Source organism: Hyperoodon ampullatus, assembly GCF_949752795.1.
Source record: "Hyperoodon ampullatus genome assembly, chromosome: 11".
Lineage (NCBI taxonomy): Eukaryota > Metazoa > Chordata > Mammalia > Artiodactyla > Ziphiidae > Hyperoodon > Hyperoodon ampullatus.
Genome location: NC_136924.1, coordinates 39,950,722 through 39,978,072, shown reverse-complemented (window position 1 = coordinate 39,978,072; position 27,351 = coordinate 39,950,722). Strand labels below are relative to the sequence as shown.

General features: G+C 51.3%; 1 protein-coding gene across 1 annotated transcript in view; it reads right to left on the bottom strand.

Annotated features, from left to right (window-relative positions):
• Nucleotides 1–27,351, bottom strand: part of PARVB (parvin beta) — a gene marked incomplete at both ends in the record, with an annotated part of 114,008 nt that overhangs the window by 86,456 nt on the left and 201 nt on the right. The gene's annotated exons all lie outside the window — the stretch shown is intronic.

Below are 27,351 nucleotides of genomic sequence, written 5' to 3'. Positions count from 1 at the left end.
TCCTGCTCCAGGGTTTACAAGTTTCTCATTGAAGGCGGTTCCTCTCGTCCCAGACACTGCAGCTAAAGATGCTCCCGTGACAGCCAGCTATGAAATTCTCACGCGAGAAGCCACCTTCCATTTCTGAATGTCCTTTCCACCTTCTCAGAACATAAGCAAGAAGGTCTCCGCCCATGACAAGTAGAGGAGAAGTCGCAGTGGAGGAAAATCCGACCTGGGACAGCATACTCACCCCCGCATCGTGCTAAGCAGCACACCACAAGGAGAGTGACAAGTGTTATTTAAAACCAAGCGACGGGGGACTTCCCTGGTGGCGCAGTGGTTAAGAATCCACCTGCCAGGGGCTTCCCTGGTGGCGCAGTTGTTGAGAGTCCTCCTGCCGATGCAGGGGACACGGGTTCGTGCCCAGGTCCAGGAAGATCCCACATGCCGCGGAGCGGCTGCGCCCGTGAGCCATGGCCGCTGGGCCTGCGCGTCCGGAGCCTGTGCTCCGCAACGGGAGAGGCCACAACAGTGAGAGGCCCGCGTACCGCAAAAAAAAAAAAAAAAAGAGAGAGAGAAAAGAATCCACCTGCCAATGCAGGGGACACGGGTTCGAGCCCTGGTCCGGGAAGATCCCACATGCCGTGGAGCAACTAAGCCCGTGCGCCACAACTACTGAAGCCCGCGTGCCTAGAGCCCAGGAGCCGCCACTACTGAGCCCACGCGCCACAACTACTGAAGCCCACGTGCCCCAACTACTGAAGCCCACGTGCCCAGAGCCCGTGCTCCGCAACAAGAGAAGCCACCGCAATGAGAAGCCCGCGCACCACAACGAAGAGTAGCCCCCGCTCGCCACAACTAGGAAAAGCCCATGCGCAGCCAAAAATAAATAAATTAAATTAATTAATTTTTAAAAAAACCTACAAAGTGGGCATCCCAGTTCTACCCACTGGCTCCTGAGTGTGGCTAAGGCAGGTGTGGCCCCGAGACAGGTCTGCTCACAGTGGTGAAAAATTCAGGCTTCGGACCACGGGCATAGATGCTCCTTGCACCCCTCCCAGGACACAGTGTGCCAGCTCTCTCTGGGCCTCGCTCTGGGCTGAGATCCAGCACGAGCGTCTTCTCTGGTCTCCGGACGTTCTACAAGCACACAGACGATCTTTAGCAGCCGTTACTGCTCTACTGCCACTTCATTAGTTTTAGAGCCAAATAATCCCATTATATATGACTTGATTGGCTTATAAAATTACCCTTTGTTCTAACAAATATTTATTGAGCATGCCACCATGTGCTATATCCTGCTTGGTACATTACATTTTTTCCAAAAATTAACTCAGCTAACGATCAAAATCCCCTAATTTAATTTGCTCTTAAATGTGTTTAATTTTCCCTCAAATGGAACGATGAGCTTACAAGCCGAGTATTTTTGCCAGATTGAGACAAGCAGCAAAAAAGTGAGAAGAGAGGATTTCCCTGGTGGTCCAGTGGTTAAGAGCCTGAGCTTCCAATGCAGGGGGCACGAGTTCGATCCCTAGTCGGGGAACTAAGATCCAGCAAGCCGAGAGGCACAGCCGAAAAAAAACAAAAGAAGAGAAACTACCAGCATGGGGCCCGTCCAACAAGCACTCCGCCACCCGAGCTCGCCCAGCTGCCTCTCTGGGCATCTTACATGGTCACCCGCACACCCTGATGCTGTCCCATCACCCGCTTCGGAACACTGGCGAAGGCACAGAGAGGTACAGTAACTCACCAGGGGAGATCAGGAGGAGAGCCGGGAGCCGGGCATTGAGCATCAGAGTCAGCTCCGTCCCCGCCTGCCCCCCTGCCTCAGATCAAAACTCAGCTGGAGCAAATCCACGTGCAGCCCAGGCGCCGCATCACCCTCTCCTGAGCTCCACAGTGATAGTGGTCCAAGGAGGGATGTGACACAGTGCCAAGGTGGGCGGCATGGCTGCCCAGCGGAGCTGGGCTGAGCCGTGGGCGACCTCGAGAGTGTTGGGGGGCATGCACAGAGTGGCTCCAGGCACGTAAGGTTCAAAGTCAGGCAAAGCCCCAAAACGTAGAAGAGCATGTGTATGTGTGACCACACGGCAAGGAAAGGCACAGATGCTAATGGCAGTGGGTCCCCTCTGCTGGGAGGGAGAGGCCCCGAAGGGGAGGGGTGCAGACAGCGTTATCTAAGCCGAGTGGTAGGACCGTGGGTACTTTTCCATTATACTTTACACTGTACACATGTAGACTCTTTTGTAAGTGCAATATATTTCACAATACTTTTTCATTTTTAAAAAAACTGCGGTAGGGACTTCCCTGGCGGTCCAGTGGTTAGGACTCCGTGCTTCCACTGCAGGGGGCACGGGTTCGATCCCTGATCGGGGATCTAAGATCCTGCAAAGTTCACGGTGTGGCCAAAAAAATAATAAATAAAAATAAAATATAAAATATAAAATAAAATATTGTGGTAAAGTATACATAACATTTACCATTTTTAAGTGGACAGTTCAGTGGCATTAAGTCCATTCACACTGCTGTGCAGCCATCACCACCATCCATCTACAGAATGCGTCATTTCCCAACTCTGTCCCCATTAAACAATAATTTCCCCTTTCCCCCTCCCCCCAGCCCCTGGCAACCACCAGTCTACTTTCTGTGTCTATGAACTTGACTATTCTTGGTGCTCACGTGAGCGGAATCATACAGTATTTGTCCTTTTGTGACTGGTTCATTTCACTCAGCATCATGTCCTCAAGGTTCATCTGTGTTGTAGCACGTGTCAGGATTTCCTCCTTTTTTAAGCCTGAGTCATATTCCCTTGTATGGGTAAGTCACATTTTGCTTAATTTCTTCCATCCATGGACATATGGGTTATTTTCACTTCGGGGCCATTGCTAGTCAAGCTGTGTCACAATCTATTTTTTAACACCCGATTTCCCAAGAAGGAGGGAGCCTGGGAAAAGACACACCAAGTACCTCCTGGGTACCAGGCCCTCCCTCCTCTCACATGGAAAGTAACTGTGGTTGCTGATCCATAATGTCCACATTACGCTCTGATAACTCATTTCAGGGGGGTCCCTGTAAAAGGCACAGGTAGCAATAACAGAATACGTTAAATGGCCATCTAAGAACATTCTAGAAAGTAGAACTTGTCATACAAATGGGGTTTTTTTTCGTTGTTGGTTTAAACCAGGGATTGGCAAAGTGCAGCCAGTGGGCCAAATCCAGCCCACCACACACTTTTGTAAATGAGCTCTTACTGGCACACACCCACACCTGTATATTTATGTATCATCTACGGTGGCTTTCATGCTACAAGGGCAGAGTTGGGTCGTTTCTACAGAAACCAGATGGCTCACAGAGTCTCAAGTATTTGGACCTTTCCAGACAAAGATGGCTGACTTTTCAATGCTTAACGAAAATCATAACACAATCTTTTAATATTTTCAAGGCGTGGGGGATTTAGGGCTGGGGTGATGACAGTAACAGGAATTCTTTCTGCATTCTCGGAACCAGGTGAGGAAAGTAGGCTGAAGTCCTCCGTCTCCCCTGGGTCTACCCAGCAACATCCGAGCAAGTCAAGCATGGCCTGCCGGTCCCCATTCACACCACCTCTCGGGCGACGGGGCTTTCGTGCAATGCCTCCAGGTTAACCTGACTTCTCCCTGCGACCTTCGAATTTCACTCACAGCCGCACTGGCTGGAGAACCAGGCAACCGGAAGGTCAGAGGCCAGCTGAGACTGTGTTCGTGTCCTGGGGCTGCTGCAACAAACGCCCACAGATTGGGTGGCTTAAAGCAACAGGCATTCTCACTCACAGTCTGGAGGTCAGAAGTCTGGGATCAAGGTGTGGGCAGGGCTGTACCCCCCTGGAGGCCCCGGGGAGGACCCTTCCTGCCTCTTCCTAGTGTCTGGCTGTGGCCATCGGTCCTTGGCTTGTGGCCACATCACTCCTAACACTGCTCTGTGCTCACACGGCCTCCTCCCCTCGTGGGACTGTCTCTCCCCCTCCTCTTCTAAGGGTCCCAGTCACATTAGGGCCCATCCTACTCCAGGATGACCTCGTGTTTACTTACATCTTAATCACATCTGCAAAGGCCCTATTTCCTAAAACAGTCACATTCACAGGTCCCGGGGATTAGGACTTGAACAGCTCTTGGAGGGACACAATCCAACCCCATAACACAGATCTTCATTCATGTTCCGTTCCGGGCCATTCTTGGTCTGCTGACAACATTCACATAAGCAAAGTGCTTCCTGGGGACTTCCCTGGCGGTCCAGTGGTTAAGACTCCGAGCTTCCGGGCTTCCCTGGTGGCGCAGTGGTTGAGAGTCCACCTGCCGATGCACGGGACACGGGTTCGTGCCCCGGTCCGGGAAGATCCCACATGCCGCAGAAAGGCTGGGCCCATGAGCCATGGTCGCTGAGCCTGTGTGTCCGGAGCCTGTGCTCCACAACGGGAGAGGCCACAACAGTGAGAGGCCCGCGTACCGCAAAAAAAAAAAAAGAAAAAAAAAAGACTCCGAGCTTCCATTGCAGGGGGCACAGGTTCAATCCCTGGTCGGGGAACTAAGATCCCACATGCAGCGTGGCATGGCCGGGGCAGGGGGAGAGAAAAAAAAAAAGCGCTTCCTGGCCTGAGCTTCATTTATTAAGTGCAGAGCTGACTATCCACAGGGTTTCTGCCATTGAGAGGGGAAGTGGGTAGCTGCCTGTCTCCCTTTCTGGCTGGGGTAGAGCTGGACGCTGGCATGGCCACGCCCACACGCTACCATCATCTGCTCACGTGCTCGCTGACCTGGCACAGGTCAAGCCTGTGGCCAAAAGCCCAGGGGTGGAGTCACAGGCTATATCCGGCTCCAGCTGGGCCAGCAGAACCTTCTCCACTTTGTCACTAATCCCCCAGTGCGTGCCTATAAACAGCCCGAGTGGCGGAACAGCTCTTCTGGGTCCTCTCTCTCGCTTCATAAGAATTATGTCTATTTTGCAGCAGGGAATTTGCAGCCACGAAGCACATGTCTTTGATTACATGGCACCTGTCAAACGAGACCTTTTCTACTAACCGACAGAAGGACCTTTATGGCTAAAGTGTCACGGAAGATCTATGCTTCTCCCTGCGTGGTCATTACTCAGCACAGATGGAGCTCGGAAGCCGGCGACACGGGGGAGAAACACGGGCCGCTGGGGACTCGATTCTGCAGATTAGACAGCAAAAGCCAGACACCTGGCCCCCGAAAGGGGTGTGAGCGTGGCACAAGCAGAAATAAATCCCTGCCTGCCCTGGCCTCAGCTTCTCTTTTCACTCCTCTGCCCAATGTGCTCCTCCACACGTGCACCTGGTGACAAATGCGTGCACGCTTAGAAGACACTTGACAGCTCACAAGGCCCTTTCGCACACATTATCGAGTGTAATTCTTCAGGCAATCCAGGAGATCGGTGAGGGAGGTGTTGCCATCAATCCCCTTGTTCAAGAAGCGAATGGGCTGAGCTCAGCTCAAGGTCACCGAGCTAAGAGGGGACAAGTGACACAGCTCTTGTATCCCTCTTCCCATCAATCTGCACACAGAGTCTTAAAGGGTGAGGAACATCGCTGTGGGGCAGGGGGGTTTGGGGATTTCTTTTTTTTTTTTTTAATGTGGACCATTTTTAAAGTCTTTATTAAACTTGCTACAATATTGTCTGTTTTATGTTTTGGTATTTTGGCACAAGGCATATGGGATCTTAGCTCCCCGACCAGGGATCAAACCCACACCCCCTGCATTGGAAAGCAAAGTCTAACCACTGGACGGCCAGGGAAGGCCCGGGGACTTCTTTTTAAATAAGTTTAACAAAGCAGAAAGGACTAAAAACAGGGACTTCCCTGGCGGAAGGTCCCCCACATGCCGCAGGGCTACTGAGCCTGCACACCCCAACTAGAAAGCCCACGCGCCACAACTAGAAAGCCCATGCGCTACAACAAAGAGACCACAACGAAAGATCCTGCATGCCACAACTAAGACCCAACGCGGCCAAGATTAATTAATTTAAAAAAAAAAGAAAGAAAGAAAGAAAGGACTAAAAACATACCCCAAATCCAGGGAGTAGAACCTATGCCATAGATCAGGGGTCAGCAAACCATGGCCAGTTTTGGTCCCTGGCTTAATCTGGTAAATAAGCTTTATTGGAACATGACCAGGCCCATCGGTTTAGTATTTCCATGGCTGCCTGCTGGCTACAAGGGTAGAGTTGAATAGTTGCCACAAGACTAAGATATCTACTGTCTGGCCCTTTGCAATAAAAGTTTGCAGACCCCTCTATGGATGATGGCTGGGAGGAGGCGGAAGGAATTTGGGCAAGTCCAGCCCCGGGCACGCAGCCAGGGCCTTGCATGCCCATGAAACTCTGCGCTGGGCTCGTTCACGGTGGGAACATCCAGATCCAATCCCCGCCAGAGACAAGCAGAGGCTGAGTCAAGTGCCAACTGCTCAGGCACTAAACTCCACTCGCTCCGTGTTCCAGATGGCTGAGTCCGCGTCCTGGGCAGAAATCTGCTGCCTTTAATAGGAACAAAGCACCAATTTGAGTCTGATTTCCAGCTTGAATCTCCAGGGCTTCCACAGTCCCCAAAGTTCCTTGCAACGTGCTCAGAAATCGTGCTTCAAGTTGGATCACTCCAACACCGGGGACAATCAAAGCAATCGATGGGGCCACCACAGCAGTGGGTATGCAGTCTCAGAGGACCTTTTACCACTGGAGAAATCAAATCGACCTCTGCACTCTGTGTGTCCCCTGCTCATATTTTCACTGGGTGGATATTTTTACCCCAGTTCAAAGTGTGGAACAACATCCAAACTGAATCAGACCGGAGTTAACCTTGCCAAATGGACCTTCCATTCTTGGCTAGTGCCTGAAATGAGGAAAGGCGGGAGAAAAGGAGTCCCTTTTTGTTGTTGTTGTTGTTGTTGTTGTTTTTGCAGTACGCAGGCCTCTCACTACTGTGGCCTCTCCCGTTGCAGAGCACAGGCTCTGGACGCGCAGGCTCAGTGGCCATGGCTCACGGGTCCAGCGGCTCCGCGGCATGTGGGATCTTCCCGGACCAGGGCACGAACCCGCATCCCCTGCATCGGCAGGCGGACCCTCAACCACCGAGCCACCAGTGAAGCCCCAGGAGTCCCTTTTACACTGATCGTCTATCACATTCACGGTTGGTGGCCTTCATTTTGACACCCACGTACACTGAGCTCACGTAGGACCTACAGTGAGAAGACCATTCGACAAGACACCTCGCTCCCACCCCATCTCGGGGCCTCAGTTTCCTCATCTGCAAATGAGACTCAATTCTCATTTGATTTCTTTGGGGAGGAGGCATAGCACAGGGCACAGCCTTGGAGCCAGAGAGCTGGACCTGCAGCTGGAGACCTCGGTGCTGAGTCATCCAACCTTAAGCACAGCCCACTGCCCGCCCCAGCGACAGGATGGAACACACAAGATAGGACATGATGCTGAGGGTGCACCTGTGACCTGACTCGGGGGTGGGGGAGGGGAGGCGGGGCCCCTGATGCTGGGGGGATGTGAGCTACACATGTAGGACAGGGTCGCACCAGGGCCAATCTCTGGGCCAGGCCTCCCCAGACCAGCCCCTTCTGTCTCTTCTAAGGCTCGCTTACCTAAGCCAAACCTTTCTGCTTGAAATTATGCAACTGCGTCTCTGTCACTTACCACCAAAATGATCCTGACCAGCGCCTCTCTGGCTCAAAGCTGAGACATCTCCTTCCACAAGGAAGTAAAAAGGATTTCTTTTAAGTCTCACCCCATTCAAATGCAAGGCCCCAGACCTGGTCTGTCTTGGTTTGGAGGTTTTGTTTTGTTTCTCTTTGGTGGGTTTCCGGAAGAGGCTGCTCGCACACTTCTCTGGGACGGGAAGGACCCTGAGTGTCAGTGGGGAGATGGATACCCATGACCAGGGCCACACCCTGCTCCAAACAGCAACCCCTCCGGGCACCGAATGCCCCCAAGTTAACAGCCCTATTGCCCTCCTGTCACGCTGCAGCAAGGCTCCGTTACTTGGACCACTTTGCCAGGCATCTTCTGTAGAAACAAATACATCTTGAAAGAGGAGGCTCAGAACGGAGCAGGGCTCCCCGTGGTGCGTGACTGGCCTGGCACTGATCTTCGAGCTGAGTGGACAGTACCACCTCTGCCAACGGTGGTCACGGCCAGAGAGGGGCCCGGGACTCGCCCGTCACAATCCTGGCCACTCCCTCCATGTTCCAAGCAGACACTGTCTTCCTATCCTAGGGCTGCTGTAAGGAAGTACACAGACTGGGCAGCTTCAACAACAGAAGTGAATTGTCTTACAGTCCGGAGACTGGAGGTCCAAGATGCAGGGCTGGTTTCTCCTGAGGGCTCTCTGCTGGTCTTGCAGACGGCTGCCCTCCCTGTGTCCTCACTGCTTCCCTCCATGTGTCTGTGTCCCGATTCCCCCTTTTTATAAGGACATCATTCACATTGGGTGAGGGCCCACCCTATGACCTAACTCTGACTTAATTATCTCTTTAGAGACCCCACCTCCAAGTAAGGTCACACTGAGGCAGCAGGGGTTAGGACTTCAGAGCCTGAACTGGGGGGCGGGCACAACTCACGACCTTCTTTCCCACTCACCTGTCAGCCTTCCCACGAGCTGTTCCCTCCGTCTGTCCCCACCCTTCCTGCTAAATGCAACTCAACCTCCAGCTCAGAGCCCAAGTACCACCCCTGCAGGGGCACCTGCCTCCCCAACCCCAGGCCAGGGCTGGACCCACTACGTGTGCTAAGGTCCCCTCGTCCCTGGGGAGCATGGGGGTGGGGGGGTCTGGTCTGTCTGTTCTGGGACCACCTGGAACAGGGGCTGTGCCGGCACATTCCAGGCTCTATTCCCAAGGCTGCTCAACTAAAGCATGAATGAATGAATGAATGAATGAATGGCTCATGGCATTTTCACAGTAGTCCCTATAGAAGGCAGTGGAAGAACCACAAGTCTGGCCCATCCTCTCTCAGTCACTCCCCCAAATGTCGTTAAAACCACATCCTGGGGCTTCCCTGGTGGCGCAGTGGTTGAGAGTCCGCCTGCCGATGCAGGGGACACGGGTTCGTGCCCCGGTCCAGGAAGATCCCACATGCCGCGGAGCGGCTGGGCCCGTGAGCCATGGCCGCTGAGCCTGCGCGTCCGGAGCCTGTGCTCTGCAACGGGAGAGGCCACAACAGTGAGAGGCCCGCATACCACAAAAAAAAAAAAAAAAAAAAAAAAGCACATCCTGGAGTGCCCGGGGGCCCAGGTACTCTCCTGAGCTTCCAAGGTATTGTCCTCAGCAAGGAGTGGGCAGAGGCTCACACGCATCCCAGCTCCTCCGGGACAAGCCGCGGGGCCCCTCTCCTCTCTGTCCTTTCTCCTCATCTGCAAAATGGGATCACAACACACCCACACCCAACACGCTGCTGTGAGGACGGAGGATTTGACAGTGTGCAGTGCCGGGGAGGATGCTGGGGAGGGCGAGGCATCCAAAATGAGAAGGAAGACAAACCCCAGCTCCTGCCAGGCCGCCCTCCGGTCAGGCTGCGCTCCAGCCTTACGTGTAGGACCTCGCTTAATCCTCAGGGTCACCGGAGATCAGGCTGCCACCCCCCGCCCTCACTGATAAGGTCCCTGAGACTCAGTCAGCAGACTCTGGCCTTGAAACCGAGCAGGACCCTGCACAGGCTCCTGGGTACGAAACCCTGGTGCTGATCAAGGGAGCTTCTCTGGTCCCGTGAGTCTCGCCCCACATGGTTTCTTGGCTGCTCCTCCCTTAACTGGCAACTGTTCGAACCTGCCCTTTGGAACTCAGGGAAGGTCCTGGAGGCTGGAGTCTTGCCTACGTGAAACGGGGCGGGGGGGCGGTGGACAGAAAGGCTTCCGTGCCCAGGAGCCCACAGGGTCCTGCTCGGTTTCAGCCTCAGCCTTCCAGTCCCCAGCAGCGCCGTCCTGAACCCGGGAAGGAAACGAGCCAATAAGAACACCCTGTGGTCCCACTAGGGATTCTACAGAACCGTCCTGTTCGCACACCACTCCGCTGACACGACCAGGGTAGTAAATGCCCTCTGCACCCCTCTTTTAATCAGGTGTCTCCAAGGGGCTGCGTAAGGAGATAACGTGTCACCAAGACAGCCTGCCTCAGCTTCACGACTGCACCATCCTCTGTGCCCGGACCCCCGGCCTCTATCAGACTTGCCAGGTAGCCACTTGAGAGCTGACCTGGTCCACCTCCAGGGACTTGGGCTCATCCCCTCCTGCAGTCAGCCCCGCAGCCCCGCAGCCCCGCTGCCATCGGCCAAGCGCAGCCAGGGGCGCGACCTCCCCTGGTTGTCAGCGACATCCAACCACGAGGGTGAGGCCCCAGCAAAGTGGCAAGAACCAGGCAAGTGGGCAAGAGAGGGGCCCTGAAGTGCAGGAACCAGGCACTGCCCGGGCTGCACGCTCAGGTAAAAACCTGGCATACAAAACAGTTCCACTTATAACAGCATCCAAAGACACAGATGTCCCAGGGACAAATCTAACCATGGAGGCAAAGACTTGCACACTGAGAACTACATAACCCCACGAAAGGAAACTAAGGAAGAAAGACCTAAATAAATTGAAAGACATCCGTGTTCATGGACTGGAAGACTTAATACTGTTAAGACAACAATACAACCCAATCTCGAAATTCAGTGCAATCCCTATCAAAATCCCAGGGGCAATTTTTACAGAAACAAAATATCCACCCTAAAATTCATACAGACTCTCAAAGGACCCTGGATAGGCAAAGCAGTCTTGAAAAAGAAAGAAAGACAAAGTGGGGGAAATTTACTACAAAGCTGCAGACAGTCTGATGATGGCATAGGCTAGACACACAGACCAATGGACTAGAATAGAGCCTGAAATACACTCACAGCCGATGGCCAACTGGTTTTCAGCAAGGGGGTCAAGGTCATTCAGCGGGGAATAAAGAGTGGACAGCAAGAGCGAGGGCGGGCATCAACACCACGAGGGCTGGGCCAGCGTCCAGGGCAGGGCCACTCCACTGGTCGCCCGTCCCACCCTGGTGGCTGGTCTTGAGGGAGCTCAGTAAATACGCTGATGAATGACCATGTGCCTGGAAGGCTGAACAATTAACGAATAACCATGAACGAACCAGAGAGTTGAGAACCCGGGTTGGAGCACCGAACACCAGAGCCAACAATAAATCCCTCAAAAGTATGTGGACCCCTTAACACCCACCGACTCATTCCCCTTCCCTGCATCTCTCAGAGGAACGTTTGAAAATTATCCTCTTGACCCCGTGGGTCATAAAATCAGTTCTGAAAGCTGTGACCAGCACATTTCTCTAAGAAAATGAAACAGAATCAAATAGAAAAAGTCAACGTGCTTCCTGGAGGATACCCCATCCTCCCCACCAGGTGAAGGATCTCACCTTGGAAACATGCAAGGAAACTGATCCATGATTGGAGGAAGCCAGGACAAGCTCTGAGCTCGGGCTCTCAGCCGCACACTATTTTTTTTAACAGCTTTATTGGAAAGAATTCACACCCCATGCAATTCACCCTTTTAAAGTGTGCAGTTCCATGATTTCTGGTATATTCAGAGTTTTGTAACCATCACCACAATCATTTTAAGAACGTTTCCATCACTCCAGAAAGAAACTCTGGATCCATCACGAGTCACTCCCATCTCTCCTGCCCACGGCTCCTGTCAATCACTAGTCTCTGTGAATTTGCCTACTCTGGACGTTCCATACGAATAGAGGTGCACAATATGTGGCCTTTTGTGTCTGGCTTCTTTCACTGAGCATGATGTTTTCAAGGTCGATCCCGGTTGCAGCCTGTGTCAGTACATCACTCCTTTTTATTGCCAAATAATATTCCGCTGCATGGATAGGCCACACTGTGTATTTCCGTTCAGCTGATGATGGACATTTGGGTTGTCTCCGCTTCGTGGCAATCACGAATAATGAGCAGAGACCTGGCATAACCCTTAAACAAACATAAATCTCTTCAGTGGCAATACTCACACTCTGCTTCTGATCAAGCCAGCCAAGTGTTTACGAAAAGGATATTCTTTTCTTCCGAGGGGTTTTCAAAACAAGAAAATTAAAAGCAGCCTGCAAGTAGGGCTCTCAGAAAGAAAAGCTAAATAATCATTGTAGAAATGTGTCCTTGCCATGGGGCCTGAGCAAAAAATAAAACAGAACCAAGCCGAGCTGCACACAATCAGATTGAAATTCTGTGTGCAGCTCCAACAAAATTTCAAATCATTAAAATCTCATTATACTAATAATATGTTTTCTAGATCAACTTAACTAAAACACTCTCTTCCCCTAACAAAGTGCAGACATCCTCAGAAGCAGCAGCAGCTCAGGGAGTCTGAGAATGAAGGTGCAGTTCCCGGAGCACTGTCTTCCAACCCATCCCTGCACCTGTGTGCAGCCTGGACCCAATCGGCCAACTGGCAGAAATGACACTGACTGGGCTCTGGCTCCTGAGTTCCCATCCCTTCACTTGATCTCTTCTATCAAGTTTTCTTAAATGGAAGCAACTATCCAAATAGGTCATGATGGTCTTATTATATTTTATTATTTCTGTCCAGTTACCACCAGCCCATGGCCTTCTCTTTCTGCACCTCTTCTGTATTTGATGGATAAAGTGGGGAGTGGCTGTAATGGTAATGATGATGAGAATGATGGCTAACACCTATGTAGAGATTATTATGGGCCTAACCCAGGCATTTTCCCCAATTTTTACAATTACAATTTTCAAACGTATAGAAACATGTAAAGAACTTGATGGTGAACACCTGTACACCCACTGTCTGGAGACTACCACTAACATTTTTCTGTAACTGTTTCATTATGTATCCATCCATCCCTCTATCTATCCAGAAATCTATCTGTATTAGTTGCCTGTGGCTCCCTTAACCAATTACCACAAATGCAGTGGCTTAAAACAATATAAATGTATTATCTTATAGTTCTGGGGGTCAGAAGTCCAAAATAGGTTTCATTGGCTAACATCAAGATGTCAGCAGAGCTGTGCTCCTTCCTGGAGGGTGTAGGGGGAATCTGCTTCTTGGTTTTTCCAGCTTCTAGAGGTGCCAGCGTTCCTTGGCTTGAGGCCCTGCATCACTCCAACCTCTGTTTCCATCGACACACCTCTCTCCCTTACACTGACCTCCTGCCTCCCTCCTGTGAGGACCCTATGCCCACCCAGATGATCCAGGATCATCTCCCCATCTCAGGTTCCTTCACTTAATCACATCTGCTAAGTCCTTTTTACCACGTTAAGGTGATGCAGTCACAGGGGCTGAGTACTGGGATGTGGACATCTTTGGGGGCCTGCCACACCATTTTAATTTTTATGTATTTCAAAGTAACCTGCAGACAGGGATACCTCTCCCCCTAAATATACACATCACTAACTAGAGTACAGTGTTTATTTATAATCATTTTCTTCTTTCTAGTTAAAATTTGCATACATTGAAATGCACATTCTTCAGTGCACATTCAAAAGATTTTGGCAAATGCGTGCCCCTGTGTCTCTTAAACCCCATCAAGATAAAGGACATTTTCATAGTCACAGAAGATTCTGTCCCGCCCCTCCCCAGCCAGGCCCCATCCCACTCCAGAGGCAACCACCAGAGATTAGTTGTGTCCATCTAGAACTCCTTCTCCTGAGAAATGGAGTCACAGTATGTGCTCCTTGGGTCTGGCTTCTTTTGCTCGGCACAGCAGTTTTGAGAGTCACTGTGTCGCGTGCGCTGGTACCTGCTCCTTCTCAAGGCCCGGTAGCCCCGCCCATCTCTCCATTCTCCTGTTGATGGGCAGCTGTCTCCGGGTCTTAGCTATCCTGAGTAAAGCTGCTATGAACATTCTGGTACAAGGCTTCGTATGGACACAGGTTTCTATGTCTCTTAATTAAGTATCTCAGACTGGAATTGCTGGGTCACAGGGAGGATGTAGGTTTAGTTTTTCGAGAAGCTACCAAACTGACTTCCTAAGTGATGGCACCACCGTAAACCCCTCCCCCCAGCGTGTATGAGCGTTCCAGTTCCTCCACATCCTCGCCGAGTCCCGGTGGGATCATTTCAGCCATGCTGGCAGGTGTGGAGTATGTCCCTCTGCTTCTAATTTGTGGTTCATTCCCCAGGCGACTAACGATGCTGAGGCCAAGGTCTTTTCCAGACGCATGCTGGCCATTTGTGCATCTTCTCTGATGGAGCATCTGTTCAAACCTTGATTCTTTTATCGTGTTGTCTTCCTATTATTGGTTGAAGGAGTCCTTTATATATCCTCGACAACAGTCCTTTATCAGACATGTATTCTGAAAATTGGGATAATGGTGATTTATAATAAGAAATATGTATGTTTGACCTTCATCCGAATTCCTGGCCCTAGCTCCTAAAACCCTAGGCATTTCCTAAGTGATGAGAGTGACAAAGATCTCTTATGTGAATGAGGTAACTTTTGGAAAGCCCCTAGGTAACCTAAGGATGGAGGCTGGTTGCCAGGGGAACCAACCATGTGATTAGAGAGTTGGTACTTTCCAGCCCTCCCCCAAACTTCCAAGGGGGAGGGAGGGGCTAGAGATTGATTTGGGCAATCTCTCATGGCCAATGAATTAATCAATCGTGCCTACGTAATGAAGCCTCCATAAACGCCCAGAAGGACTCGGTTCAGAGAGCCTCTGGGTCGGTGAACAAAGGAGGTACTGGGTGAGCAGGGCGCCCCTTTCCCCACACCTCACCCTGTGCATCTCTTCCAGCTGCCTGTTCCTGAGTTCTATCCTTTTATGATGAACCGGTAACCTAGTGAGTAAAATGTTTCTCTGAGTCCTGTGAGCCCCTCTAGCAAATTAATCAAACCCAAGGAGGGGGTCGTGAAAACCTCTGATTTATACCCAGTCGTTCAGAAGCACAGGTAGTAAATAACATGAACTTGGGATTAGCATCCAAAGTAGGGGGCAGTCTTGTGGGACTGAGCCCTTAACTTGTGGAATCTGATGCCATCTCCGGATAGACAGTATCAGAACCGAATTGATACTAGAGTCAGAGAATTACTTGGTGTGGACAAAAAACCCACACACATCAGCATTGGTGTCAGAATCACAGCTGGTGATCAGAAGTGGAATTGGTACCCGAATCATGGGAATATTTTCTCCCACGCTATCGCCTGATCAGGCCCAGCTGAATTTACATCATTTCATTTAATAACTCACTCAATTCCCCAATAACCCTATGAGTTAAGTACTCTTTACAGAAGAGAAAACTGAGGCTCAGGGTAGTACCTTCCCCCAGGTCAAAGCCCCAGAGCGCAGCAGGATGAGTTGCAACCCTCAAAGGTGGGTCCCAAGTTCAGTGGCCGTAACCACTGCACAGACTGCCTCTTGCTCACTCAGCAAATACACAAAGACCACTTTAAGTGGCTGAGAGCATTTATCATCTCTGGAGAAGAGATGACGACACCCCGGGCCGGGGGACCCAGGCTAGCGGGAGATAGTCACAGAGCCTACCACCTCTGGCAGGAGGGCACAGGACATGGTGGGTGATCTGGCAGTGCAGGGCCCCCACCTGCTGGAGGCTGACATTTAAGCCGATGGGGCAGAGAGAACAGCACACGTGAGGGCCCTGAGCCAAGGAAGACGGAGGAGACTGGCCGAGAGCTGGGCAGGCAACGGACAACCAGCGGGGACCTGGACCAGGTCCTGGAGCAGCACCAAGTCACCGGGGTTCTGTCTTCTTTCTGCAAATGCCAACGGGTCCATTCAGCACAAAATGGATCTCATTCGTCTCCTAGGGAGCACCTTCCTCCCACCAGGGCTGAGTGCATCTCAAATGCCAGGAATGAAAATGACTTCACTGTGAGCCAGCTGGGAAGCCTACTCGCATTTGAATCACTCTTCCAGTTGACAAGGTTGGTGGCAATTAAGCACCAAAGCTGCCAAGGTTTTAATCTCACCGGCCAGCGACCAGCAGCCAGCGGAGTGACCTCCTGCAAAGGACTTCACTTCTCTGGGCCTCTGTTTGCTCATCTGCAAAATGGGAATAACCATTCAGTACCCACTTCTCGGCTTTGGGTGGGGATTAAACGAGTGGAGGTTAGTGCCGTGCCTGGAACACCACGGGTGCCAACAAGCCTCGGCCATAAGCACGACCACTGTAGACTCCAGCCTGGGTGGTTTTGTTTTGTTTTGTTTTTTCTTTTAACTTTTCCCTCACTTCTTCTTAGTTGATCATCTATTAAGCTTGTATATATCACACATGGATTTGTTCAGGTCTTACTTTGAAAGATAATATTAATTTTCAAAACAAGAGAAAATAGAGGGATGAAGACCCTTCCAGTGAGATTTTGGGAGAGACGTCCCTCAAAGTCCATTTATACCAACAATGAATTTCGAACACCACAAACACGGCGTCCCCTTCCCCAGCCTGCTCAAAGGATGCTCTGTACACATATTTAAAGCAGCGCCTGGATGGTTCTAGCAGACTCCATGGTAATGGGAGAAGCAGCAAACACTGAGAGCGGCTGGGCTTCCATCGAACCAGACAGCTGCTTCCGGGAGTGCTGGCTTTGAGCAAGCCCTAGGACTTAGGAAACGTTCCGCCCCTCTTTAGCTTATTAATAACTTAATATTGGAGTAAAAGCTAGATCCTTTGGAACTGTAATTTTTCAAATGAAAGTATGAAAACGCCTAACTTATGAAAATGACAGGCGTCACCTATTAAGATGGTCTTACTTGTGGAAACCAACATTCCTGACCCGCTCTGCTTTACTAGCAAGTAAAGGTTCAAAGACCCAGACCAAGGACAATCATTTCAAAACGCCTAAGCTTAACGAGCAAGCATTCAACTACTAACTAACGTACAAGCGTAAGAAACTGCTCAGATTTGCCTAATGCTCTGCTTCCTTAGGCTGCTGACAAGGACAGAGGCCGAGGTGGGTGAGGTAGGCGAGGATGCCTCCTGAGCTGGTGTCACACTCCAGGACCACGGCGTCCCAGCTCAAACTCCTGCTGCTCTGCAAACACAGGAACTTCCGTTTCTCTGCAGTACACACTTCAAGGGAGCGTGCACAGTGCTTCCTGGTCACAGTGGTCCAGGACAAGAAGTAGGATCCCAACATTCCCCAAACGCAAATAATTTAAAGTATCTGTGTCACTCTGTTACCACCCGCCAACTAGCGCCTTTATGAGACACAATGTGAAAGAAGCAGCCAGAGCTGTCGACATGATACAGGACCAGAGTGAGAAGAGGTTTCTATTCTGGGGATGACAATCAGTCAGCAATTAACCCTCCCATATACACGGCAGGCTTGACTAATTAGTCCCGGTGTCCTTCCCCCCCCCACCCCTCCATCCAGATGCAGCCTCAGAATCCTTCTTAACACAGGGGCAGGCAGCCATTATTGGTCGAGCTCTCGGGTGGATGGAGACAGCTTGCCAGCCCTGCCCTACCACTAACCAGCTCTGTGTCAATATCTCACTTGTCCACATTATCAATAACTAACACTTACTGAGCACTCAATTGCTAATAAGACCTTCATCACATTTTATCCTCACATCACCTAAGGGCAAGTGCCACGTGATCCACGTGGGCTGGTCAGGCAAAGAGGCTGAGAGAGGTGGAGTAACAGACCCGCAGAGCAGGGATGGGAGCGGAGACCCGGCTCCACCCACCGATGTGTAGCCTCCCTCAGGGACATGCTGCCTTTCTGGGAAACAACAAGCCCTCATGGGCTCGGAGACACAGAGCTGGTATCTCCCCCATGTTTCCCCGCCTCACAAGTGAGGAAGTGATGCCCCAAAGCTTTAACACTCAGAGGGCGAAACACATAGCAGCAAAAGGGCATTCCACGGCCTGACACCCAGAGGAAGTAGAAAACAAAAGGACCACTGGCTTCCCAGGGCCGATCACGTGACACTTCAGTGCCGTGAGCCCCAGAGACCAGATGATGCCGGAATCTGCTGCTCATTCCATTTTTTCTTTTAACCAGAAAGCGGTACCTCCTTTAATGTTACCAAGAAGCAGCATCTCCAGCCATAAAAAAGAATGAAATAATGCCATTGGCAGCAACGTGGCTGGACCTAGAGATGATCATACTAAGTGACATAAGCCAGACAGAGAAAGACCAATGCCAGGTGATATGGCTTATACGTGGAATCTAAAAAAAAAGGATATAAATGAACTTTATTTACAAAACAGAAAGAGTCTCGCAGACATAGAAAACAAACTATGGTTACCAAAGAGGAAGGCAGCGGCAGGGGGGAATAGAGATAAATTGGGAGTTTGGGATTAACATATACCCACCAATATATATAAAATAGATAATCAACAAGGACCTACTGTATAGTATAGGGAACTATATTTAATATCTTATAATAACCTATAATGGAAAAGAATCCGAAAAAGTGTGTGTGTGTGTATATATATATGTGTGTGTGTGTGTGTGTGTGTGTATATATATAGCTGAATCACTTTGCTGAACACCAGAAATTAACACAACATTGTAAATCAACTATACTTAAAAAAAAAAAAATAGTAGCATCTCAATGAGGCAAAAGCCAACAAAAGCTTCTAGAATTGATTGCAGTTCGTGTTTATATTCTTTTTTTTTTTTTTGCAGTACGCGGGTCTCTCACTGTTGTGGCCTCTCCTGTTGTGGAGCACAGGCTCCGGACGCGCAGGCTCAGCAGCCGTGGCTCACGGGCCCAGCCGCTCCGCAGCATGTGGGATCTTCCCAGACCGGGGCACGAACCCGTGTCCCCTGCATCGGCAGGCGGACTCTCAACCACTGCGCCACCAGGGAAGCCCTCGTGTTTATATTCTTTTACCCCAACAGCACTAAGTACAGACTAGCAGATTGACACCACTAGGCCCACATATGTCTATAAGGCACTCTTAGACTTACTAATATGTTTCTTCAGCCTCTACATAATATAGTAAATAATAAATATACTCAATAGGAGGTAAAGCCATTTTTCATCTGAAACCTAAAAAGTCAAGTGTACGGCTAATGCAAGGAGAAAATGTGCTTTCTTTGGGTACCTCTTTCCTGCGATGGAACTGCATATTTGAACATAAGAAAACAGCCGAGTAAAGGGACCTGCCCTCTGGCAACCACAACAGGGGAGAAATCAATCACAGGGAGCACTTAAAATCCACTCACAACAGGCACTTACCCGCTTATACCTTCGAACCATCCCTTAATTATTCTGACGACTGGACAGGGAACGCGAGGGTAAGCAACTTCGGGATGTGCGATAAATATTACTTCCATGGGGTGGAGACAGGAACTCAAAGCTGAGCTCCTCTAACGAGTGTGAAGTTGCCAAGGTGACCTGACTCCCTGGGACCACGCAGGTATAACCAAGATGCTAGGAGGACCACAGAGAGTTAGCTGTTCCTGAAAGGTAAGGGACATAAAGTCATCACTCCGGGCCCAGTATCACCATTTCCATTCTCTACTGAAGCAAAGTTTCTGAGAGATTTCAGTAGATGGCCAGGTAAAAAGCCCGGTGTGGGACACGCTGACGTGCCTACGTGTTTCTCTCTGAAATGCCCCGGGTGCATCTGGACAACGGTGGAACAAACAAGGAGAAGTGCTGGATTTGAAGATTATAATCAGAATAATAATCAAAGGAAACTTGACAAAGCCACACCAAGCCCCCTGAAAGCTACCTCCTCTCTGAGGCCAGAGACAGGAAAACAGAACAGTGGTTTCCAGTGACTTCCTCAGGACTGCCTGCATTACAGGAGCCGAAAGACTGTACCTCCCTCTCTGACCAAGAGCAGCCCCCACGGACAGAGGCAGCCCTGTTCAAAGAAGATGCCTTAGGGTTTGCAGCAAGAAACATGGCAGGGTCTGCAGAGAACCTCACAGCCCGCTGGATTCAAATAGGACCTACACTGACTTCTCTTCCCATAGAACATTCTAGAACCCATCGTGTACATGGCCCCGGTCGCTCACCTGCTCACCTCCCTCCCCTTCTTTCCAGCCACCCTCTTTCCCTTCTTATAAGTTAGGAGTCCAACCCACCTTAACCGTGATGGGTAGTCAACTTCCTGAGGGTAGATCATCAAGGCGATCACGTGAGCAAAGAGGGATTGGAAAGGCAAAGAATCCCCCAAAAGTCCCACCTCCCTGGCCAAAGGAGACCAAACTCATTACAAATCCTTTCCCTACATCTTGCAGCAGAGAAGGATACTATCCCATTTTTATTTTCAAAAGTAAGTGGGAGGGTGTGCTGAGATCTGCTTAAAGAGAATGTGGAAATCACCTCAAAGTCTCTATGTGCCCCAGCAAGTTCTCTATGCAAACACCCCAAACAGCCAGAACTCTACGCCTCCCCAGGTGCCTCAGCCCCGAGAGTAACTAAGTGGGAGCAGGGTCAGGGGCCTGGAGAACCGGCCCTCATCTAATCTGTTTCTATGCAGTTCCTTCCATCTCAGAGTGGCCTCTGGGTTGCTGCCTCTGCATCTCGCCCTGCAGCTGTAGCCTCCTCACGTCTCAGGAATCCTGCTGCTCCCAGCCCAGCACACTGCCTCCAGGAAGCCTGCCCTGCCTGCACCTACGCTGGAGTTGCTTCCCCGCCGGTCACCCCGCTCCAGTCCATTCGACACCGGCCTCTCTAAATTAGCTGATATTGTTAACTGTCGCCCACTGCTCCCACGTGCGGGGATGACAGGGCCCAGTGACAGCTCCAGCTTGCCCCGAGGCTGACCACGGCCCACACATCACACCACAGTCCAGCCACTCTGAACGGCCTGCACTTCCCCAGCGGGACTAGCTGGGGTCTCCTCCAGGGCCCCTCCTCTTCTAATTCCTAGCCAGCCTTTACACGCAACCAGGGGACCACTTCCTCCAGCCAGAACCCAGAACCCCCAAATCCCGGATGTGTGTCTCCCCTGGGTGTCCATCACCACACCGGCCTGCCCCCTCCTCATAGCGCCCACAGGCTCCTAAGGACAGGCCTGGCCCAGGTCACCGCCTGCCACCAGCCCCTAGCCTGCCAGGTAAAGATTCATTTCCCTGTGTCCTTAGGTCTTCGGAGCTCACGGGCACCTCCTCCCTCTGCCGTCCTGGGACGGGGCCGAGTGGGCCTTCACCTTCTCCTTCCTATCTACCACCCAAAACAATTATGTTTTATCTTTTTTTTTTTAATTTTTATTGGAGTATAGTTGATTTACAAGGTTGTGCTGAAGCAATTATGGAGGGTTTGATTGCATTTCCTTTGAACCTTCATGGAAGTTTTCCATTTCTTCTCACTCTCCATCTCCAGAGAGGGGTGTCTGCCAAGGACATCGCATCTCCCCCCAGGACCCCCACTCACCAGGTGACTCCATGTTTGGACCACACCTGCCTGGAACCAGCTGCCCCAGCCATGTGTGCCCGGCCTAATGTGCCCGGTCCGGGGGAGCTGTGCGGATTCTCCCCCTCGAGAAACTGAGTTGAGGGCCCCAGGCGCTGCGCGGAGAACGGGTTCACGGGGTGGCGGGGGGAGGCTCTGGGGGGCATTTCCAGACCCTGGCAGTCGAGGGCCCCGAGGAGCTGCCCCACCCCCTGAGGCTGGTCAACCTCCTCCTGGCTCTGGAGACACCTCAGGAAAGAAACACCAGGTTTCCCCACCTCGGCACTGTTATCCGACATTGTGTGTGGCTGTCCAATGCATTATGGGATGTTTACCAACATTCCTAGCCCCCAGGCACTAGATGTCACTAGCATCCCCACCCCAGCCCAGATGGGACACTGGCAATGTCCCCTGGGGGAAAAATCATCCCCACCTGAGAACCACTGGTTTAAACTGCCATGAAGTGGCTATGGGGCAAGGTTGCGTTTCCTCAACTGTAAAATGATGGGAATACCTGAGTCACTGTGCTGTACGCCTGCACTCAACACAACACTGTACATCAACTACATTTCAATAAAAATTTTTAAAGATACTGATATATTTTATCCTATAAATAGATCAATAGATAAATGAATAAATAATAACATGAGGGGAAAAGCTGTACATCAACTATATTTCAATAAAATTTTTTTAAAATACTGATATATTTTATCCTATAAATAGATCAATAAATAGATAAATGAATAAATAATAACATGAGGGGGAAAGTCCCACCTTGCAGGCACCTCTGTCCAGGTACTCTTATTATAGAGCAGTGTTGAAGTGGGATGGTATTTGGGGATAACACGGCGTCTACGCAGCTGATCACTCTGGAGAGGATGGGGAGAACTGAAGGGAACGCACAGGGGTTAACAGTAGTGGTTGAAACTGAGATTCTCTCCTGGAAGTTATTTAAAGCGCACAAAAGAAACTTAATACTTTCAGCCCTCAGTTCAAGGTCGCAGCGCACTGGTGTCTCTTTAGACACCAAAAAATTCATGAGGTTTCAGTCAATATCTTGCTCATTTACCTCCATTTCTGCATCAAGTGCTCAGAAGACGACCCGGGTCGAGAGAACCAGAAGACAAACTGCAGAGAGGGAGAAAGTGTTTGCCAAAGACACATCTGGCAAAGGTTTTATATCCAAAATATGCCAAGAAGTCCTAAAATTCAACTAAAAGAAATCAAGCTTGATTAAAAAATGGGCCAAAGATCTGAACAGACACTTCACCAAAGAAGAGGCACAGATGACACCTGAGCCTAGAAATAGACACTCCATGTCGTAAGTCATTAGGGAATGAGAACCAAAAACTGCTCTAAAAAATATATTTACAAAAAAAAACAGCAGGGGCTTCCCTGGTGGCACAGTGGTTGAGAATCTGCCTGCCAATGCAGGGGACACGGGTTCGAGCCCTGGTCCGGGAAGATCCCACATGCTGCGGAGCAACTAGGCCCGTGAGCCACAATTACTGAGCCTGCGCATCTGGAGCCTGTGCTCCACAACAAGAGAGGCCGCAACAGTGAGAGGCCCGCGCACGGCGATGAAGAGTGGCCCCCACTTGCCACAACTAGAGAAAACCCTCGCACAAAAACGAAGACCCAACACAGCCAAAAATAAATTAATTAATTAATAAACTCCTACCCCCAACATCTTCTAAAAAAAAAAAAAAAACTATGGACAACAAGGGGGGAAAGGGCGGGGGGATGAACTGGGAGATTGGGATTGACATATATACACTAATATGTATAAAATAGATAACTAACAAGAACCTGCTGTAAAAAAAATTAATTAAATTAAATCAAATTCCAAAAAAAAAAAAAAAAGCAATCAGGGAACAGGAACGTCCTTAATGCTTGCTTTCCTCGGAAAAGCAGGAGGGACAGAGCCTCCAGGCTCGCTGTGGCAGGTTTGGCGCTGTGCAGCCCGGTGCCGGTCACTGGTGTCTGGGCAGAGGGCGGAGGCCAAGGGCAGGCAGGGGCCTCTCATACAAATGGTGGAGTGGACCCCATCCCGCTCCTCCATCCAGGGCCTCCCCGACCCAGAGCTGGCCGCCCGCCTCTAAGGACTTCACACAGCAGCTGGGGCATCTGTCCCTGGGGCGCCCCCTTGCTCCCCTCCCGGCCCGCTGGACCTGTAGGGCTGTCACCCGTGGTCACCAGGGGGCCCTCGTGGGGAGTTTTCCTCTGCGCCTGCTCTGTGCAGCTCCAGTAAAACCAAACCACTTTAATGAGTGGCTCTTAACAGTCCCCAGGCCTTCTAAGGGGAGCTTTGGGGTTTTTTAAGTGTTCCCTGCCTCTTTTCCCAGCAGCCCACAGTTCGTCACAGTTCCGTTTTCTAAACCGGGCCGACATATGACACGACTTGGTTCCCTACCACAGGACCTCAGCCTTAGTCCACGGGCACTTCCTGCACGGGTTCCTCCAAACCTCAGGACACATTTCCTAACGTGACCTCCCCTGGAAGGTGACAGGATATTCACCCCAACGCGTCCCTCCGTGCCTCTCACAGCCCCAAGTTCTGCCGACCCGGGCGGGGGCGAATGCCCTCGGAGCCCCCAGATCTCTAACTTCTCGGCAATGCCGCCCTCGTCCCAGCATTCTCCCCCCACCGACCTCCACCCACGCTCCTGAATTCACCGTGGACTTTCTAACAAAAAGGAAACGAAACCCACTGTGCAGCTGGCAGCGCCCGGCACCCCTCGAAGCCTCCTCGTCCTGATCAGTCCCTGGCAGGCAAATGAGCGCCTCCCCACGGGGGCCCGAGCTGGGCCAGGAACTGCTCCAGCTGTGAACCACATGAATGGCATAGAGGGCAGGTTGCCAAGGCAACGGGCCCGCAGGAATACTGGCAATTCTCAATCACTGAGGACCTCATTCTCCAGCCTTCACACCTCGGCCTCCAGCTCCTGACTCCTTCCCCACTTCCCGCAAGACCAGACAGAAGCCACTGAGCCCTTCCAAGGCCAGTCCTCCCTGAATTCCTGCGTGCGAGCCCAATTAGTGTTCGTGACCTTCTGTTTGTATGGGGGGACCCCTGAGGGTGCCAGACACCCCAATCTTGAGAAACGAGGCAGGGGACCCAGCTAAGTCACACACCAAAGCAACAACAGCTGAGACTTCCCTGGCGGTCCAGTGGTTAGGGCTCGGGGCTTTCACTACCGAGGGCGCAGGTTCAATCCCTGGGCGGGGAACTAAAAGCCCACAAGCCACGTGGTGCAGCCAAAACAACAATAACAACAAGAGCTGTACTATGGAAGCATCTCTCTCCTGCTGTTTTTGTGCCTATTTTATTCATCACAGGATGACTCTGACTATTGTGATTCTTGTTATACTTAAAGCAGATTGGCCCTCGATTTTCTAGGCGCTGGCTAGTTCATGAAGGCAAGGACAAGCACTTCGCTTTGGAGCTTGGGGCCAGTCCATGAGTTCAGGAATGTGCTCTTCGTATTTCAAGAGCATAAATGTCACCTATAAAAAGCTGTCATCCTCTAGAACATTCTGATGACTTGCTATTCTGTGAGAGATTGCTTTCCTGGTTCCTTCAGGTCTCAACCCAAACACCACCTGCTTTGAGGCCTTCCGTGGGCATCCGTCTGACTGCACTGTTACATCTTCCTCCTAGCACATATTATTACAGCATGACTGGTCTGTTTTATTTATTTATTACGACTGATTCCCTGTTCCATGGAAACCTTATCTATCTTTTCTTCCTAGGGTCTCACAGCAGGCAACGAATGAATTGGAAAGGGTATGACATTTGTGTTTATAATTGTCGTAAGGTAGAAAGAGGAACTGAAATGATTTTGGTGAGGGTGATGAGGACTGCAAGGGAGACCGCAGATCAGAGAGGCAGCCGGAATGATGAAGGGAAGGGTGAAGGCCATTTACCATCTTTTCGGAGGTGTGACTGGATAGAGATTGACACAAGCCAGTTTGGATCCTAAATGTCAGGCTTCAGAGAGGAGGGGCTCATTTGCTTGGAACAACTTGTTGACTGAAAAAACTGCACAACCTACAAGTTGAGAATTATGTTTTATTCGAGGACTTAAGCCCTGGACACAGCATCTCAGATAGCTCTGAGGGACCGCTCCAAAGAGGCAAAGGAGGAACCAGGATATGTAGAAGGTTTTCGCAACAAAGACCAGGTAATCAGAGCATCAAAAGATTACTGTTAATTAAAGAAAACCAGATATCTCGAGGAATTTAGCACTTTTCTATGTATGGGAAGATCCAAGAGTCTGGGCTCACTGAAATCATTCCTTTGATATGCACCTCAGCTCCCTGGGGCCAGCATCCTGTGCTTTCTCATCCTGAGTCTCCTCGGGTGCATCGATGCGGGGTGGCTGCAGTGCCTGAGGGCTTGGCAGTTCTTGTTTCCACCCTGAATTGCCTCAGGGCTCACCTTCCAGGATGGTTGTAGGGGCTCAAAGGCTGCAACATCCTTTGTTTACCGATATGGCAGGCAACATTTTTTCACTGATAAACTAAAGGTGAAAGGCCCTGCCCTCATGGAACTGAATCATCTAATTTGGTAAAAGCGTCCCTGGTGGGAAATGCATAGGCACCCCTCCCCCACACACACACGCTCACACAAATCCCTGGGCAGAAAGTGTGTGGGAGTACGCACATCCCTAGAGGTAAGGCATCACAGGTATCCCTAGGAATACACACCTCAATGGGAGAAATTAATACGGGGACACGTGTGCCTCGCAAGTATGTCCTTGGGGTACACACGTCCCTGGGGGGTACACTCATCCTCCAGGTAAAGGAAGACTTTCTAAAGCACAGGTCAGGCTCAGGTGGTTTCAGGCAGCGGTCCCCAAACGTTTTGGCACCAGCGACCGGTTTCGTGGAAGACAATTTTTCCGCGGACGGGGGGAGGGGGGAGGGATGGTTCACACGCTAATGCGAGCGACAGGGAGTGGCCGCCGCCGGGACGGACCGAGGGCTCACTCTGCCTCCTTTTGTTCTACACGTTTGAGCCCTAGGCTCAGGCCCAGTTCCTAACAGGCCGGGGACCGGTACCAGTCCGCGGCCCGGGTGTTGGGGACCCATGGTTTAAGGAACTCACCGCACACCCCTGACTCGGGATCCTCTCTGGTCTAATGTCCTGCCTGAGGCCAGCTCCCACCAGCCTGTTCACAGCCACCGCAGTATAACTCACCCTCTTACCCACAGGGAATCTGGCCCAGGGGAGGAATCTCCGGGCCAGAACAAAGGACAAATTCAGTAATGCAGCCCTGGGAGAGGCCCAGGAAACAGCCGGATTTAAAGAACACAAACAAGAGGCCAGAAGTCACATCCCTCACAACTCTAAAAAAAACTTTTAAAAGGTAAGAGGTGGTAGGAAGTTTTTGAGAATCATTTTCGTGGACACGTGGAGTTGAAAATGGAGGGGGCTCCGTAGTCCTTGCCGGTGGGCCTCGCAGTCTCTGGCCTGCCCGCTCGGCATCCCTTTCCTTTCTCCCCTCCCCGGGGCTGGGGCCGCATCCCGGGCAGAGCACCGCACGAACACCAGCGGTCCCCGGGCCTTGCCCGCTCAGCACTGGTGCCCAATAAATGCTCATCGAGTGAGTGGCCACAAGAGCTGAACGAGCTGGGCGGGGAAGGGGGCTCAAGAAACGGCGACTCAGGCGGCGCTAAGCACGGGCCTGTCCTCCGCGGCCCGGGGACTCGCCCCACATTTGCTCAACATCCTGCCCTCAGCAGGAGCTGGCGATGCGCGTTTAGAGGGCGCCGGGAGCCCAAAAGGGGCTCGACGAGCCGCCGGGGAAGGGGGGTGGCCAGGCTCGCGGCTGGCGAGTTCCCGGCCGGCGTTTAAAGGTCTCGGAGGAAGAACGAGCGAGGGTCATGGGCTGTCCCGAAGGTCACGGCTGCGCGCTGCGCGGGCCGGGCGGCTCTCGGGCCGCGTGGTCCCGGCTGCCACTCAATCGGGTCCCGGCGGGACTCTGGGCAGCGTGCGCGCGG